The sequence below is a fragment of the Sorex araneus genome, chromosome 11 (assembly GCF_027595985.1).
Source record: "Sorex araneus isolate mSorAra2 chromosome 11, mSorAra2.pri, whole genome shotgun sequence".
Taxonomy (NCBI): domain Eukaryota; kingdom Metazoa; phylum Chordata; class Mammalia; order Eulipotyphla; family Soricidae; genus Sorex; species Sorex araneus.
Genome location: NC_073312.1, coordinates 28,286,797 through 28,304,189, shown reverse-complemented (window position 1 = coordinate 28,304,189; position 17,393 = coordinate 28,286,797).

The following is a 17,393-nucleotide window of genomic DNA, read 5'->3' as shown; positions in this document are numbered from 1 at the left end:
GATGGGGAGTAGGAGAACAGCCTTCAAAACACAAACATGAAAAGAATCAAACACACCTCAAACCAGAAAGTGTTGGGGGTCTGGGCAGGAGAAAACTGTTACCTGTGTTCCTGGCACTTCCCCTCTCACTCCTTTACAGCCGAGGAAGCCCTGGACAGAACCAGATTAATGATGTTCTGACACATTTCCTCCAAGGCAGCGGAGAGGCGCCGAGGATGCTCACGGGCAGAGAGGTCCACGTACGTCTCTGCATGAAAGACAAACGGCGCGTGCTCAAACCGTAAGCGACTGACACAGACCAGTTGCTTTTTGAGGCGTTGGAGTACCAAAGCTCAGCCTTCCCCAGTTGAATTAGGACCTGGGCTGGGCCTGGCAGCCCGAGTCTTCCTCACACCACAGGGCCAACTAACTGGTGGTAACGATGAAGGAGATCATTACTACCATCTCCTGCCAGCATTTGCCAAAACCTGGCTGTGGGAGGGAGCAATTTCTTTTCTCTCAGCAACTTGCCCTCCCCCAAACCCAGAGCAGGCTCAGCTGTCAGCCTGCAAAGCCAGCAAGAGCTTTCTTTACAAGGACTGTGTAGCACATGCTGGGACAAGGTCTGCTGCCGTTCTGAGTCAAATGCCCTCATCTGGAATGCTGGCACTATTTGCCAGCTAGGAGACTCGGGGAAAATGCCCGTCTCTTTCCTGAACCTCTGGTCTGCTGTAGATTTGCGGGTGGGGGGAACAATAACGCAGACTTGGCCTCTTTCTCCCTCTGGTATTACCAAATGAGATCAGAATGGTCAGGTGTTCATGCAATAGTTTTGAGCTATGGCCAGATACAAGAGACCTCGCTATCATTTTATTCTATCGTGTAAGATCCATCAAGGCCAGGGGCCAGAGTGATAGCACAGTGGGTAAGGCAGTAGGGCATTTACCTTGCATGCGGCCAGCCCGGGTTCGATCCCTGGCATCCCATATGGTCCACCTGTGCACTGCCAGGAGTAATTCTTGAGTGCAGATCCAGGAGTAATCCCTGAGTACCACTGGGTGTGACAAAAATAAAAATAAAAAATAAAGAGAGAGAGAGAGAGAGAGAGAGAGAAGGAAAAAAAAACCTAATCAAGCTCAGTCTGCTGGGTGGAATAAGTGAATGGAGGAAGGAAAAAAAAAGTTGCAAACACCACCACAGCATGGAAGTTTGCAGTGCAGAGGGTGTGACCATTTAGACTTTCGGATTGCTCCCCACTTGAAGAGAAGAGGTTCCATGAGGTCCCCTCACAGACCTCAAGGCCAAACAGCCCAAGGGTAGAATGATAAATTCCACCAGGATTTTATTTTTCCTAAAGGCTCTGATTTAAGCCCCATCTCTTTTATGGAGCCCCCAGCTGCTAAGCCCTTCCTGGCAATTAAGCTCGTCGAGGCTGGGCATCAACAAAGCTGGGTTGTCTCCAAGCCTCCTTTCTTCTCCTTGCAGTTGGCATCACCCTGGGATGGAACCTGATGAAACACCCGCTCACGTCGCCTGCCCGCGTCTCGCTGGCTGTCCTTCCTGCAGCTGGGCCCCTAGCTGAGCGTGTCAATCAGCACCCCCCAAGAGCTCCTTCGTCCCCTGCTCCAGGAGGAAGCGAAATCGTCTCCCCGCTCCCATGCTCCACTTCAAGCCATTGGCACACACACCGGGGCACTTGACACTGCTTCCCTGACAGTAAAAACCATCCAAATCCTCCCGAATCCCACTCTCAGAGTCAGTAGAGCTTGAAGTGGGGAGACTGGACACTCATCTCCTTCCTCCCAGTGGTTCACACAGGTTCTGTTCTCCTGGCCTGTGGCAATAGACGTTGGGTCTTCCAGCTGTCCTTCGCCGAATTTCTCATCATCTTCCTCACCCTTGTCTCTTGGTGATCGCTCCCCACCCTATTCAGACTTATGGCTTTATGGGAGTTTGTTTATTCCCAGAGATGTCCTGATTGTTTTCTGCCATGTCCCCAGCCCAGGTGCTCTATAACGCTCTCGAAAGTGAAATGAGGGGCTGGAGTGATAGCAGAGCGGGTAGGGCATTTGCCTTGCATGCGGCCAACCCGGGTTCGATTCCCAGCAGCATTCCATATGGTCCCGTGAGCACTGCCAGGGATAATTCCTGAGTGCAGAGCCAGGAGTGATCCCCGTGCATTGCTGGGTGTGACACTCCCCCCAAAAAAGAAAGTGAAATGAACGAAGAGAAGCAAGGAGAAGCTCCACTGCCAACACAGTGCTGTGCCAAGTGGCACCTCCCCGTCAACACAAAGTGACATTAAAACAGCATTCTGCAAAGGGCTCTTCTCACACACATTTGGGAACTAGAATCTCATTAACCACATCACTGGCTGGGGGCTGGGAGGAACCCTCCCTCCAATCCAGATTTTTTTTCCCATTATAATGATCTCATCAGGTCTGTACCTCAGGATTTTTGAAACAACAAAAGAATTGTTTGTGACGGTCTGAAACTTCACTGTGGAATGAGAAATAGCCTCTGTTGACTGTAAAGCGAACTTAAGCATAATTATAGCTTGTGAATGACTGTGATCCAGAGGGATTCTGATATTAATTTCCAATCACTCCTCAGCCCGGGATTGGGGGAAATCCTCAGGTGAGCGTGAGCCAGGAAGCGGGTCCATGTTCCTCCGGTTTGGCCTTAGCGTCTCTGCACCTCGCAGCCTCCGACCCTCAGCCCAGGTGGCTGGCTCTTCCCAGCCCGCCTGGGTCCATCCTGGGAGGCTCCGGGGTGGAGGCGGGGAGCTTCTCAAAGTCAGGATTTGTGTTTGCAGGGACGGCTGAGGTGCTGCTCACAATTCAGATTTTGAACTGACAGCAGAAAAGTGAGAAAGGCCGCGAGGCATGTGAGAGAGAAAAGAGAAGTGGCGAGCGATATTCTTCCATCTCTGGGGCCAGGGCCAGTCCATGTGGGGTCCGGGCTCTGCTGAGAAGAACAGAGTGACCATTAGGTGATTTGGCCATAGGCAAGGGATAAGGAGGGACACAGCATGTCACACACCAGATGTCTGTCTGTGCTCCTTGTACAAACACGGAGCAAGACAGCATTCAGGACAAAAAGAACACCAGGATTTGGGGACAACAGAGAGCCCAGGGGGTGGTGGGAAGGTGGGCGGGGACAAGGGGACAGCGGAGAGGATTGTGCTGTTGTTGTTGTTGTTGTTGCTATTATCAGCATCCATTACAGTTCCAAATCCCTTTTAAACCAACAAGGTTAGAAACTAACTGAAAAGTAGGAGCACTAGAGCGTGATGTAGGAGCATGGGTAGGACTGAGGCCAAGCAGGCCTGAACCCAGTCACTGACCAGCCGAGACTCAGCTTATCTCCATCCTGGGAACCGGCAAGAGCAGTCAGAGGAAATAGACCATCAGACACAGGCTGCTTTAGGCAGCTGCGGGTCAGACCTGTTCAGAGAATCTTGGCTCACACCCGCTGTCAGCCTCAGCGAGGGCAAGTTGCAGTTCCAAGAGGGAAAAGCCATGATAGCTGTACACAATATGTGGGAGACATTTACTCAAAAAAAATTGCAATTCAAGGAGGAGACAACGCATCTATATGGACCACGGAGGGTTACAAAGTAAATTATTGCCCATGAGCCAAAATGAATCAGTGGGATCCATGGAGATAGTGCAGCTTGTAAATTACTGTCTGAATTTTGATGCTCGAAGTAAAACATACAGTAACTAATTTAAAAGTTCCAAGCCTAGAATTAAAGTATCCAGTTATTACAGGGACTGTTTAAGTAAATGAAGGCTTCTATGCCCAATGGACTTTGGTGCATCTATTAAATATTATGATTATTATCAGCAGAATAACCCACACAGGGAGAAGCTTGTGATGATTGTAAGTGAAGTCATAACAAACCCAGGATGATCACAACTAGGGAGAAAGAGAGAAAGAATTTCTGGAGAAAGAAGGAGTTCGTGATATTTCCATTTTCTCTCTGCTTCTCTTCTCTCTCAGGCATCAACGTGTAAACAGGGTTCATGCTCAAGAGCTCTAACCGCAGGTAATTCTTTCTCTTTTGTTAGTTTTATTACATTACTCCTCGTAATTTATTGTAGCAATATTACAAAAGAAATAAACAAAAGGAAAATAACTGCACGCGTAATTCTGCCCTGGATGGGTGAGAGTTTGGGTGTTACCTTGCCAAATATTTTAGTATCCAGGTAGGTGGATCAGCGCATTTATTTCATAAAACCGACCCAGACTCTGTGTAGAGAGAGTGTTAACAGCCACGGGGTGGGTGCTGCCTGGCTGAGGCACTCTGACCCTCTCTTCCCAGCAGAAGAGGTTCCCAGGCCGTGAGATTGATCACACGTTTTTTTTCACCCACCCGCATCAGTCCTGTAGCAGCGACAAAAAGCTGTGAAACATAAAAGCAAAGCTTCTGTCCCGCTGGCCCTGCTTCTGCAGCGGCAGCCTCCCCTGGAATCTGATGAGCGCTCTGCTTTTGTCTTAGCAAAAAGCCGCGGAGGGCAGGATGGCTCATCGAGTCTCATGCCCTTGCCAAATGGAGTGTGGACAGGGAAATGTCAAGTGGCTCTGGAAGCAGCGCTTGGCCACCCTCGAGAGCAGGGGAGGGGTGCCTGCCTGCCCGCACCCCATCCTGGGGCACACGCAGGTGCCACCATCATGCCATCCTCTTCATGCCCCATCTGTGTGCACCCACGGGAGGGAGGTGCTGTGTTCTCCGAGGCTGCTCCAGTAGAGACGAGCAAGGCCTGGTGCGGGCCGCTGCCAGGAGGACCCAGCCCTGGGTGGGAGCCACTGAGGACCCAGGTGAGCTTCCTGGGGCTGCAGCAACGAAATGCCTGAAAGATGAATGCCTGGTGTGCGTGAGGCCTGGGGTTCGAGTCCCAGCACCATACAAATAAAACACCCCTCCCACACACACATCACCACCTCTGAACAAAGGCCTGGGGCTGGAGAGATGGTCCAGGGGTTCAGCTGCTTGCTTTGCACATGACCAGCACCATGCATGTATGGTCCCCTGAGCACTGCTGGGAGTGATCCCTGAGCACGGAGCTAAGAGCATGCCCTGAATCCCTGTGGCCCACAAGAATCCCTGCGGCACCTCCCCCAACGTGCTGGAGAGACAACAGAACAGGCTGGAGAGGCTGGTGTGCAGGTGTTCCCGGTGCCTCCCCAGCACCGCATGGTCCCTGGAGTGTCTCAGGAAGTGACGCACGAGCACCAAGCTGTGAGTAGCTCCCTTGCGCTGCCAAGTGTTCCCCCAGCCAAAATAAAACACCACCAACACGGCCAGCCAGCCTTAAACAAGAGGAAGGTCTGCAGGTCAGCTGTCTGAAACGGAGCTGAGAGGAACAGTGACTGAAACGGTGGCCCAGGGACCCTGGGAGATGGCAACAGAACTCAGATCTCTGCCCCATCTGCATAAAAGTCACAGGGTCATCTTCCCCTGCCATTCTCCTCCCGTGGCATTTCCTTGGAGGGTGTGTGTGTGTGTGTGTGTGTGTGTGTGTGTATATACAACCGTACCATCACAGAAGGGCGCCTCCTAGCAGCCTAAACTTGACCTTACCTTGATCCCGTCAGCGACGCCGCTGTGTTCCAGTAAGAACACTGCCATAGGGGCTGGAGTGATAGCACAGCGGGTAGGGCGTTTGCCTTGCACGCGGCCGACCCGGGTTCAAATCCCAGCATCCCATATGGTCCCCTGAGCACGGCCAGAGGTAATTCCTGAGTGCAGAGCCAGGAGTAACCCCTGTGCATCGCCAGGTGTGACCTAAAAAGCCAAAAAAAAAAAAAAAAAAGAACACTGGCATAGTGGGAGGGTGAAACTCAAGCAAATCTTTCCCCTGCCTTCCCTTCCTGTGGTTGTTGCTCTCGTAATGAACCAGACCGGCACACACACGCGTGTTTTTGTATGCTCAAGGTGTTGTGCTCACACATGCTCTTGGGAGAGCTTTTGGGGAGAGTTCATGGCGGGGGCGGGGGGCGTGCTCACACAGCAGGGGAGGACGCGTCTCCGGGGAAGCTCCACAACCATCAGCGGGGGAGCACATGTCTCGGGGAGGGAGCACCACATGTGAGCAGTGGTGCTCACACACACCCGTCCACACTGCTCCAGAGATCACACATTGCCGCGTTTGGATGTCCTGAACAGCAGAGTCTCCGGGTGCATGTGGGTGGCCCCTGGGATCAAACCTTTACCCTCACATTTGCAAGGCAGGTGCTTTCCCACTGAGCCACCCCTGGGGTCCTGGGAAATTCGGCATATCTTTTTTGGGGAATCACTTGACCCCATCTTCTTCCATTATTTCAGACTGTATGGAACAGACAAGGCCAAACATCTCATCACTGCACCATTCCGCCTGCTGACACACCTCTCGAACACTCTGAGAATCTCTTTCAGGTGTGTGTGTGGGGGGGGGGGTTGGGGGGAGGGTGTCTCCATGACAACCTTAGCTTTGGAAAAGTCATTTGACTTCTCTGGTTTTCTCATTCATTGCATGAGCGAAAGCAGTGACTTTTGAGGTGCTGACCCCACCACCCTGGTGGGAACTAAATGTCATGGGGATGACTGTGAACTGACCCAAGAGGACAAATCTGTTCCCTACAGGTGACTCACACACTGTCCACAGAGCAGCTCCTCCTGTGCAATTAAAGGCAACTACCCAGGAAAATTTCTGGCATTCATTAACTAAAATAGAGCTCAGAGGTTTACCAAGGACTCACATTGGCCCTTCCACATTGTGTGCAGGTGGGGTCACTCAGGGATTGGGGGGGACTCGCCTCGCAGTTCCTCAGCAGTTGTTTTGGGCTGTTGTGGTTTTCAACTGCTTGTTCATACTTTATTTATAAGTGGCTATTGGTGTTTGTACCCTCATTACCTATTTTAGTCCGATCAGAGTGTTTTGGTGGGGCCTAGTATGGGTATTTTGGTTCTGGAAAAGCGCTCGATATTTAGTTGTTTTATAGAAAGGAACTGAGAGACACTTATTGGTTCAAGGTGACACATATTCCTGCTGAGAAAGGGGGGCTTTGTATATCCCTGGTTTGTGTCTAGGGCAGAGTGTCATCCTGGAGTCCCCGCCAAGATGCAGGTTTTCAGGGCTAGGCCTGGGAAGCCCTGGGCAAGTTGGCACAACTGTGCCCACTGACGAGAGAAGCTTCCTGGGGCCTCGCCTGCCCGTGGATCTCAGCGAGTAACAGGGGGCTCACACCTGGTATTAGAGTAACTACGCTGCCAGGGCACCGCCGGGCACAGCCTTAGAATAGAAAATCAAGTGTCTGGCACCATTTCTTCTCTCTCATCACGAGTAGCTAGTGAGCCACCTATATCACCTGTTCAAGGAGTTCAGTACCACTCGTTTATTGGGCTCCCCCTCCCTGCTCTCCTCCCCGAATGGCATCCCCCCACTATCAACCTTGGGAGACGTGTGAAATACGGGGTATCCTTTGGCCCCCATCCAAGGAGATAGAGGCAAGAAAGTTTAAGAGCCTCCCAACTCCCCCTTTCTTCCTGGCCCCGCCTCTCCCCTTGAGCTATGCCAACGATGGATTCTGCTAGGTGGCACCGTGTTGTCCAGAGGTGCGTGGGGAGGACAGCACTTCTTCAACTCATCCCCATGTCCCTGCTCGGCAGACCTGCACTCAGATTTGGGCCTTTTGTTCTTGTCTGGATCGAACTCGGTCCTCACAGCCATGACTTAGCCTAGGAGCCCAGAGCCTGCCTGGGCCGGCCTGCTCTCCAGGCTTGGTCTCCACACCCAGCCCATCCCCCCACCGGAGGTTCCAAAGACCCAGAATTCCCCTCCTCAGAGCAGAAAACTAATGTCACTTTCCAAGAGCTTAATATGCCCACACAGACAGGCCAGTGTCCCGTCCCATGGGACTTGGTCAAACTGGGTAGCCGGGAGAGGGTGCGCGAGTGAAAAGGAGACAGACGCAAGAAGAAAGAGACAGACACAGACAGACACAAGAATGGGAGCAAGCTCCAACTTTATTTCTCCTAGGCTAGTCTTTTATCATTGATTATATGAGGAAGTGGGCAGAATGGGAGAATAGTAAAGAGTGCAAATGTTTAACGAAACTGGATGTGGGCCCTGATGGCAGTTTCCCTGGGCATTGTTCTGCAACCTTTCCCAAGAAGCAGTTGTTCCTAGTTACAGGCCAGTTTGTACTGACATATTGGTTCCCAGGCATAGGTTTCTGGCCGTTCCCAAGCATTGGTTCCCAGCAGGCCAGAGGCTGAGCACGTCAGAATGAAGCTTTCGCTTCACTCACTAGTCTGGGCGGGAAGGCCTGGTGGGACCCAATGCCCCACCTACCCCAGAGCTGGGCAAGCCCACGCCTTCCACTTACATGGCTGCACGGACAGTGTGGGTGCCGTGAAAGGCAGCTAGCGTGTCCGTGGGGAGCAGCACCCCCACCTCCTTCCTTCCTCAGCCGGAAGGACTGCTCCAACTCACACGCTCCTGTCTCCTAGGCGCTGTCTGTCAGAGCGGCCCCACCCCTGTGTCCTGACCATGTCCTGCTGGTGACACACGTCAGCTTTCCAGGTGGGTTAGCAACGGGGCTGCAGTTTAGTTAGCTGCTAATCCCACTTCCGTGAAATCCCTTGGCTCCGCTCTTGTGACTCCTCTTGCTTCTCACCCTGACGGGCTCGAGTCATTCACACCTGACTCCCTGGCAGGTTCGGCTCCTGCTCCCTGGCCCGTGGGGTTGGGAGTTGGCTCTTGGGGAGACTCACTAGAAGGTCATGTGTGCAGAAGGGAGGTTTTCTCATTATAGATGGAGGCAGGTCGCCGGAAAAGCAGACCAAGGCTCTCCCCTCTCCTAATAACCAGTTCCCTTTTAGGTTGTTCCTTCCCAAGGAAGTTTATTTACTATTATTAAACCTCTTCCCAGCTCCAAATATGGCCTGGTGTGGTCTAGACCAGGGTTTCTCACCCAGGAGTCACTTGGCAGGTCCCCAGGACTCTCCAAGGGGGACACAGGTGAAAATTCTATAAATGAGGTATCACGACTTGAGATGAAGGGGCCAAGTGGTAGGATCAGGGGGCCAGCGGGAGGAAGCAAGATGGGAAGGGGGCCAAGGTCAGAAAAAGGTTGAGAAATGCTGGTTTGGACAGCACACGAATGGGTCTCTGGCATATTGAGTGAAAACTTAACCCTTAGAGAGATAGTACAGAGTTGATGGCATTTGCACTACATCTGGCCCCCTGAGCACAGAGCCAGGAGTAAGCCCTGAGCACTGCTGGGTGTCACCAAACAAAAAAGGAAGAAGCAGAAGCAGAAGCAGAAGAAGAAGCAGAAGAAGAAGCAGAAGAAGAAGAAGAAGAAGAAGAAGAAGAAGAAGAAGAAGAAGAAGAAGAAGAAGAAGAAGAAGAAGAAGAAGAAGAAGAAGAAGAAGAAGAAGAAGAAGAAGAAGAAGAAGAAGAAGAAGAAGAAGAAGAAGAAGAAGAAGAAGAAGAAGAAGAAGAAGAAGAAGAAGAAGAAGAAGAAGAAGAAGAAGAAGAAGAAGAAGAAGAAAGTCAGATGAACAAACAAACAAAAATCAAATGAACAAAAATTCTCAGTGCCTAAGATCTCCCATCTTCATCCTTGATGACGGTTGAGAGTGGCATCAGCTGTTCTTAGTCTGAGAGCCTCCCTGGTTGGTCACTGTCACTGTCACTGTCATCTCATTGCTCATCGATTTGCTCAAGCAGGCACCAGTAACGTCTCCATTGTGAGACTTGTTGTTACTGTTTTGGCATATCGAATACACCACAGGTAGCTTGCCAGGCTCTGCCGTGTGGGCGGGATACTCTCGATAGCTTGCCGGGCTCTCCGAGAGGGTGGAGGAACTGAACCCGGGTCGGCTGGTGCAAGGCAAATGCCCTGCCAGCTGTGCTATCCCTCCAGCCCCCTGGTCAGTATTGACAGGTTTTACAAAGTCTGTCCCCAGAAGAAGTTGGGCTGCATCCCACCTCCAGGTCACAGGCTCTCACCTCAGGATGGCAGAGCTGGGCAAGAGCTGCTGGCACCTGTCAATGGAAACACGCTGCCTCCTGCGGGAGCCCCCACCTCGCCATCCGGCCCGAGACGGGGACAGTGGGCAGCCACTACCTGGGGCTCTGGCTTCCTGCGGACAAAGTCTCATTTCCAATTCACTGCCGCCTCTGAATGGCTCACCTTGGGAGGGAGCCAAAGGAGAGGGGCGATGGTCCCTCAGTGGGCCCTGGATAGTCCCTGCCCACCCTGTGGATGTGTCTGCTTAGACACGTGGAAGAAATGGAAACCCCCAGCCTGCATCCCCCCAGTCCGCACCTGGCTGTGGAAGGAAGCGTGCCTTCAGCCAGGCCTGGGGGCTCTCCGTAGCTTGAACTGTGCATCACACCTTAGTGTTGCTTTTCACAAATCCTCTTCCCATCCATCCGTGTGTTCCTGGGCTCCCTGCCCGTTCCCACCTCCCGCCTCTGCCATATGGCACCTGGAAGTACTAGAATGCCGCCTCCCGCTTCTCACCCAGCACGTCAGCCTCACTCGAGCTCCCTCTGCTGGGCCTCCCAGGAGGCTCCATCTGACTTCACTTGTGTGCCCGTCCTAAGGCACTGGAGTGACTGACCGCCCTCACGCGTGTGTTTTCTTACCCCCGCCCCCCTCCACTGGACTGCAGTGCCCTGAGCAGAGAGGCTGTTGTTTTCCATTCACATCTGCACCCGAATCAAGCCAGCTCATTAACCTCATTGCGGTTACTTCCTCATGGGTGAAGACAGACAATAGGCTTTGTCAGAACTTAAGTGAAGTAATGCGTTTGCAACGCTTGCTTGGTTGCAGGGCCCGGCCCTAAATCAGGGCTCAATCAACGGCAGCCACCTTTATGCTCAGATTCTCCCTTTAGCTGTGCCCAGCTCAAGGAAGACTCAACAGATCACACGAATGGAGACGCTGGTGGTAGGAGAGGTAGGCGAGAACGGGGACTGAAGTAAGGTTTGGGAATCAAAAATTAACACAACACTGTGGCACCCCGCTTCTAACAGAACAGAGACAGACAGTTTGTAGCGGAGCCTCCCGCTCTCGCAAAGCTCTTCCCTAGAGGGAGGAGAAGAGTGACTGTGTACAATGCTGCGGACCTGTACTTGTCAACTGACCTTGAACGTAACAAACAGCCCCAGAGGAAGGCAGCTCCAATTACAGCCACCGAGAGGGAGGAGCTCCTTCAAGGCAGATTGATTTATTGGGCCAGTGATATAGCTCAACAGCCCACACACAGACTCTGGCTTTGGCAAACCGCCCTGCCTACTTCCTTCTCTCTTGCTCTGATATATTGATCTGTGTGTGTGAGCTGTGTGGTTGATCGGAGGGGTGTCTGTGTCTGGGCGTGTCTCTGTCTCTGAACGTGTGTCTGTATCTGTGCATCTGTCTGCGCACTTGTGTGTGCCTGTGTTTGTGTGTCTGTGTCTATGTGTGTGTGCATCTGTATCTGTGTCTGCATGTGTGTGCACACATGTGTGCGCATGTGTCTGTGTGTGTGTCCGTGCAGGTGTGTCTGTGTGTTCCCACTATGTGTGTCTGCATGTGTTTCTGTGTTTACATGTGTCTGTGTGTATGTCTGTGCTTATGTGTGGTTGTGCATCTGTGGTGTGTGTGTGTGTGTGTGTGTGTGTGTGTGTGTGTGGCACGCACGCACAGTTCCCAGGCAGCACCTCCTAGCCCCGAGCACCTTCTCTCCGAGGCATGGCCAAACCTCAAAAGGAAGTGATTCTCGCTCCGTTTCTTCATGTGGTGACTTTCATGGTATTCTTTTGCTTCAGGTGCGCCCGGAGTGCCTCTCACCCTGTCTGAACCCGGTGTGCTGAGAGCAGTAACGTGTCATTTCGGAAGGAAGGAAGCGAACTAGTCTTTGTTGTGTGCCTTGTGCCAGGCAAAACATCCCCGTCCCCATTGATCAAAAGGAAGGGAGACTTGAAAGAGTTAAGGCGCTTTCCAAGACAAATGGAGGCAGAGCCAGATGCAAACCCAGGTGTGTCTGACCGCCGGGTTCAGCGACAGCTGAGTCCAGGCTTCACTCTGTGGGGGGATGGAGGACAAGCCACCACAGGAGAGAGACCACAGGGCCATTTAAATGGGAACACTCTGAAATCTATGCATATCATTCCAGTTCCTGTCAGCAGACCTCTCTTCACCTGCCATGGGTCAGGCATATGGCTTCCTTTGTCTCATCTATTGCCTTGGTAACAGATTGCAATATACAAGTGACTTACAACAAAAGACATTTGCTATCTCACAGTTTCCATACATTAGGAGTCGAGGCCAGTTTAGCGGAATGGTCTGCCTAGGGTCACGTGTTAACTACTGCTGTGCTCTCCTCTGGAGGTCTGAGTGAGGACAGCCCCGTTCCCCTGCCACCAGGGACATTGGCAGCACTCATTTTCCCGAGGCTGTAGGGCAGAGCCGAGAACGTCAGTATTTGCAGGTGATGGGGAGTGTTGGGGCCCATACTCCGTGGTGCCCAGGGCTTACTCCTTGCTCTGTGCTCTGGAGTCACTCTTGGCAGCGTCAGAGATCGAATTAGGGTTGTTCACACGCAAGGCCAATGCCTTCAGCTCTGCACCAGCTATGTGGCTCAAGCTTCAGCATTTTACTGGCTAGTGGCTAGTGGCTGCTGACCACTCCCATGGCTGCAGTAGGTCCTCACCTAGCAGGGACTTCCACCATGCTCCTTCGTCTCCTCTTCACAACCAGGAAAGGAGGGAGGGGTTCCAGCAAGAGGGGTGCTGTTATCTGTTGTGACGTCAGCACACATGCCTTGCTCTTATTGTGATATTGGTGACAGGTCCTGCCCACACTCAGAAGAGGAGGGTCAGCATGAGCTCCGGGAAGCAGTGCTCTCAGTAGGGGCACCTGCAGGGTCTGCCCCCTGCAAGCCTCTCCTTTCTCTCCCTTCCCATTCCCCCTACCACCACCTCCGGCCCAAACCCTTGTCTAGTGCAAACTCTGACCTAGGGCTGTGCCCTTAAATTAGAGTTTCCTTGTGACAGTGTTACCAGGTAATGCCTCGATTCTGTCTACATGCATACATATTCGAGAGACACAAGTCTCTCTTGTAACCTACCTATCAATCCCCCTGTCATCTCCTACCTACACAAAATGGGGACCCCGCTGCATCTTACATTTTCATTAGCATTTTTCCATGTGATTAATAAGAGTAATCTCAAAACCATGTTTTTTTTTAATTGCTGTTTGATATTCCGTCATAAGCAGTTACCATGATTAATTAACTATGTCTCAATTTGGGAACATTTAAGCTGTTTCCAATATTTTGTCATAGCTAAACAACACGTATGAATATCCTTATACCTAAATCCTCAGGGAAATCTCTGATATTTTCCTTTGGCGACGTGATAAGATGTTGAGTAACCCATGAAGCTCAGGGATGTTGGCTTGTAAGTCCCATTATCAATACAGATTTATTCCACTGCCAACAGTGTGTGACTGTCTTTTCCTTCGACCCTGGAAATATTCCATTATAAATAAAGTCTTCATTTTTATAGGTAAGACACGAGAGATTTGTTTTAATTGCATGTCACTGATTCCAGGAGAGGTTAAAGATTTCTTTTCAGGTTCACCGCCCAATTGCGTTTCTCCTCATATTGCATGCTATGTTCCTTCTTGTTTCTTTTTCTGGGGGCATGAAGGGAGAAAGTCACACCTGGCATTGCTTGGGGCTTATTTTTGGCTCTGAGCTCAGGGATCACTCTTTGCAGGGCTCAGGTGGACCATATGAGATGCTGGGGATCAAAGCTGGGTCAGCTGCTTGTAAGGCAAGTGCCCTACCTGCCATACTATCTCTCCGGCCCCACAAGGTCCTTCTTGTTAGAAGTGTCCCATTGCCTGGGCTAGCAGGGCACAGCTGACTGTTTCCCTTTGGCACTTTATCTTTATCCCGGGAGCAGCATCAATGTCCCACAGACAAACCCAGCAAGGCAGAGAGACTTTGCAAATAGTAGATGCACCATAGGGGACACAGCACATCAGGGCCATTCCTTCACCTCTAACCTCTGTCACTGTGACCCTCGGCTCCTTCGGAACACCACATTCCCTAATGACTTAGCCAGGTGAGGCTCATGTGCACTGCAGGTTCACGTACCAGTGCCTCTGAGGAAGTGTCCCTCCTGCTTGGGGGAAACGGACAACTGTAAATCAGGCCACAGCATGGTGCTGAATTATATATCTTGGTATATTTCATGTGACGCCATCACCCAGGGACGCTCTGACCACTATTTGTCCAGTCTGCAGTCATCACCTTGGGAACTACTCGACCCCAAAAGTGGCTCATCCGGAAGGCATGTGGTAGGGGCATAGAGAGGGGAGGCACCCCACTGAGGCCTGATCGTGTGTCTGGGTCTTCCATGGACGTGAGACAGAAGCAGGAAATGACCCGAGAGTGGCTAATCCCTCCTCTGGGGGCTGAGGCTGCTCTTTGATTCTCTCTGGCCTCAGAGCAACTCTCTCTCTCTCGGGGGGGTGTGCACTAGGATGCAGCTGCACAAACAGACGCTTCGGGAGCCATTCAGGCAGGGCTAGATGGGATGAAAGAGTGTTCGGGCCCTCGGCCAGTGCTAATTAGCAATCAAGGCCCAGGCCCAACGCAGTGTTGCATAATAAATGATGATACATCCTTACAAGAGATATTAGGCTGCTATTTAAAACGTCTCCAAAGGACTTTTATGACAATGAAAAATGCTCCTGACATGAAATGAGAGAAGGATGCAAAACCTACATATAGAATATGACCCCAATTATGTAACACGTTCCAGTGGAAACTGCTGTAAAACAGTAACTGATGATCATTGCCGGTAAGATGTCAAAATTTTATTCTCTTCTAACATTTTTTGTTAAGAATGGCTTTGTCTATAAGAAAATCGTTGAATATGATGTGTCCCAGGCTCTTAGGGTCCCTTTTTATCATTCTTTTTGTGTGTGTGGAAGGATGGGCTTTCCAGACCAAGAGCTATAATTGCTCTCCCAGAAGATGGAGCCACATCTGAAGATACGTAGCAGCCTGTGCTCAGTACCAGGGCTGCTTTCACACTCCTCCTTTCCTCTCTCTCCCCCTCCTGCCTTCCCTCCTCCATTTCCTCATTCTTTCCCTTCTCCCTTCCCCCCTATCGCTTCCCTCCTCCTCTTCTATCCTTCCTTCCCTTCCTTCCTTCCTTCCTTCCTTCCTTCCTTCCTTCCTTCCTTCCTTCCTTCCCTCCCTCCTTTCCTTCCTTCCTTCCTTCCTTCCTTCCTTCCTTCCTTCCTTCCTTCCTTCCTTCCTTCCTTCCTTCCTTCCTTCCCTCCCTCCTTTCCTTCCTTCCTTCCTTCCTTCCTTCCTTCCTTCCTTCCTTCCTTCCTTCCTTCCTTCCTTCCTTCCTTCCTTCCTTCCCTCCCTCCTTTCCTTCCTTCCTTCCTTCCTTCCTTCCTTCCTTCCTTCCTTCCTTCCTTCCTTCCTTCCTTCCTTCCTTCCTTCCTTCCTTCCCTCCCTCCTTTCCTTCCTTCCTTCCTTCCTTCCTTCCTTCCTTCCTTCCTTCCTTCCTTCCTTCCTTCCTTCCTTCCTTCCTTCCTTCCTTCCTTCCTTCCTTTCTTCCTTCCTTCCTTCCTGCCTTCCTGCCTTCCTGCCTTCCTGCCTTCCTGCCTTCCTTCCTACCCAGGTTTTCCTGCACTTTGGTCCCTGGGCAATCTTTTGAAAAATCAAATATCAGAACCAAAACCAAATTGTAAACAAGCTCAGAAACATTGTTGCTCCAGTTCCAATCATAGGGTTTAGTTTGGCAACCCTTGCAACGGAAAAGTTTGGTGACCCGGAAGTCTGTTCTTCTCTAACCCTGACTAACAGGCTGTTTTTCTTCTGGCTAATAGGGAAAAAGAAGAACATCGCCGAAGAACATCGCCTACTGCAGAATCCAAAAGTGGCATTAGCATCTTTACCAAAATATTAGCAACAAGACCATGCATACTGAATAATAAGTTCTATTGCATTCCTGACATATTTAAACATTGTCTTCCTTGATATTTAAAACAAGTCCTTCCAGATGAGAAATCAAGTTTAGCAATATTAAGTAAGGAGGTGGATGTATCTTCAACCGCATAAAAACATCCCGGGGAAAAGGAGAGAAGGGAAGCCCAATGAAGCTTCTGTCTCCTCTGCTGATGGGGGCTATTCTAGACTGTGCCCTAGGGAGGCCACTGGGGGGGGTCACATTACCACAGAATCATTTTTTTTTATCACTTGTATCACTTGTCATCCCTCCCATCATGCGCAACCCCCCAGCTCCTGCCTGCCTCTATGGCAAGAGTTTTTCTTCTCTCTCTCTCTCTCTCTCTCTCTCTCTCTCTCTCTCTCTTTCTCTCTCTCTCTCTCTCCTTCCCCCACGTTGGGCATTGTGGTTTACAATATTGTACTGAGAGGTTATCAAGAATATCCCTTTACCTACTTTTAACACTCGGTTCTTGTCCAGCATGATCATTTCCGGCTATTATTATCATACTGGTCTCTTCTCTATCTTACCAACCCTCAGCCCTAAAAACACTTGTGTGGTTAAATCCAACCATTAACCAATACTCCTAACCCCTGTTTTCCCTGGCCATGGATATTAGTCTTTTATTATATATATTTTTATATACCACAAATGAATGCAGTCATTCTATTTCTGTCCCTTTCTTTCTGACAAATTTCACTCAGCATGATACTCTCCATGTACATTCATTTTTAGGCAAATTTCATGACTTCATTATTTCCTAACAGCTGCATAGCATTCCATCGTGTAGATGTGCCACAGTTTCTTTATTCATTCATCTGTTCTTAGGCACTCAGGTTGTTTCCAGGTTCTGGCTATTGTGAATAGTGCTGCAGTGAACACGGGAGTACAGATGGTGTTTCTGCTGTGTGGTTATATTCTAGGGTATATTCCCAGAAGTGGTATTGCTGGGTCAAATAGGAGCTCGATTTCTAGCTTTTAAGAAACATCCATATTGTTTTCCAAAAAGGCAGACCAGTTGGCATTCCTACCAACAGTGAAGGAGAATCCCTTTCTCCCCACATCCACGCCAACACTGGTTGCTTTTGTCCCTTTGAATGTATCAGTCTCTGTACCACAGAATCTTTGTATGCATCTTCTAACTATGTGTGACAACCCAGCTTACTCTAGAACAGCATGGTTGTGTATTGAGAGGGCTTAGTGATGCAACAACCATAGTGGATGGAAAGTAGAGATAGAATGCTCTAGAATCAGCAAAGGGAGCTCCCAGAGGCCCTCAGCTGAATTCACTTTGAATTGCCTTTAGTGACTCCTTGTCTGATTTTGGCAGTTCCTTTTTTTAATCATTTAATTATTCAATGTACTCAAAAGCCACAACTGTTAATACAATTCCAG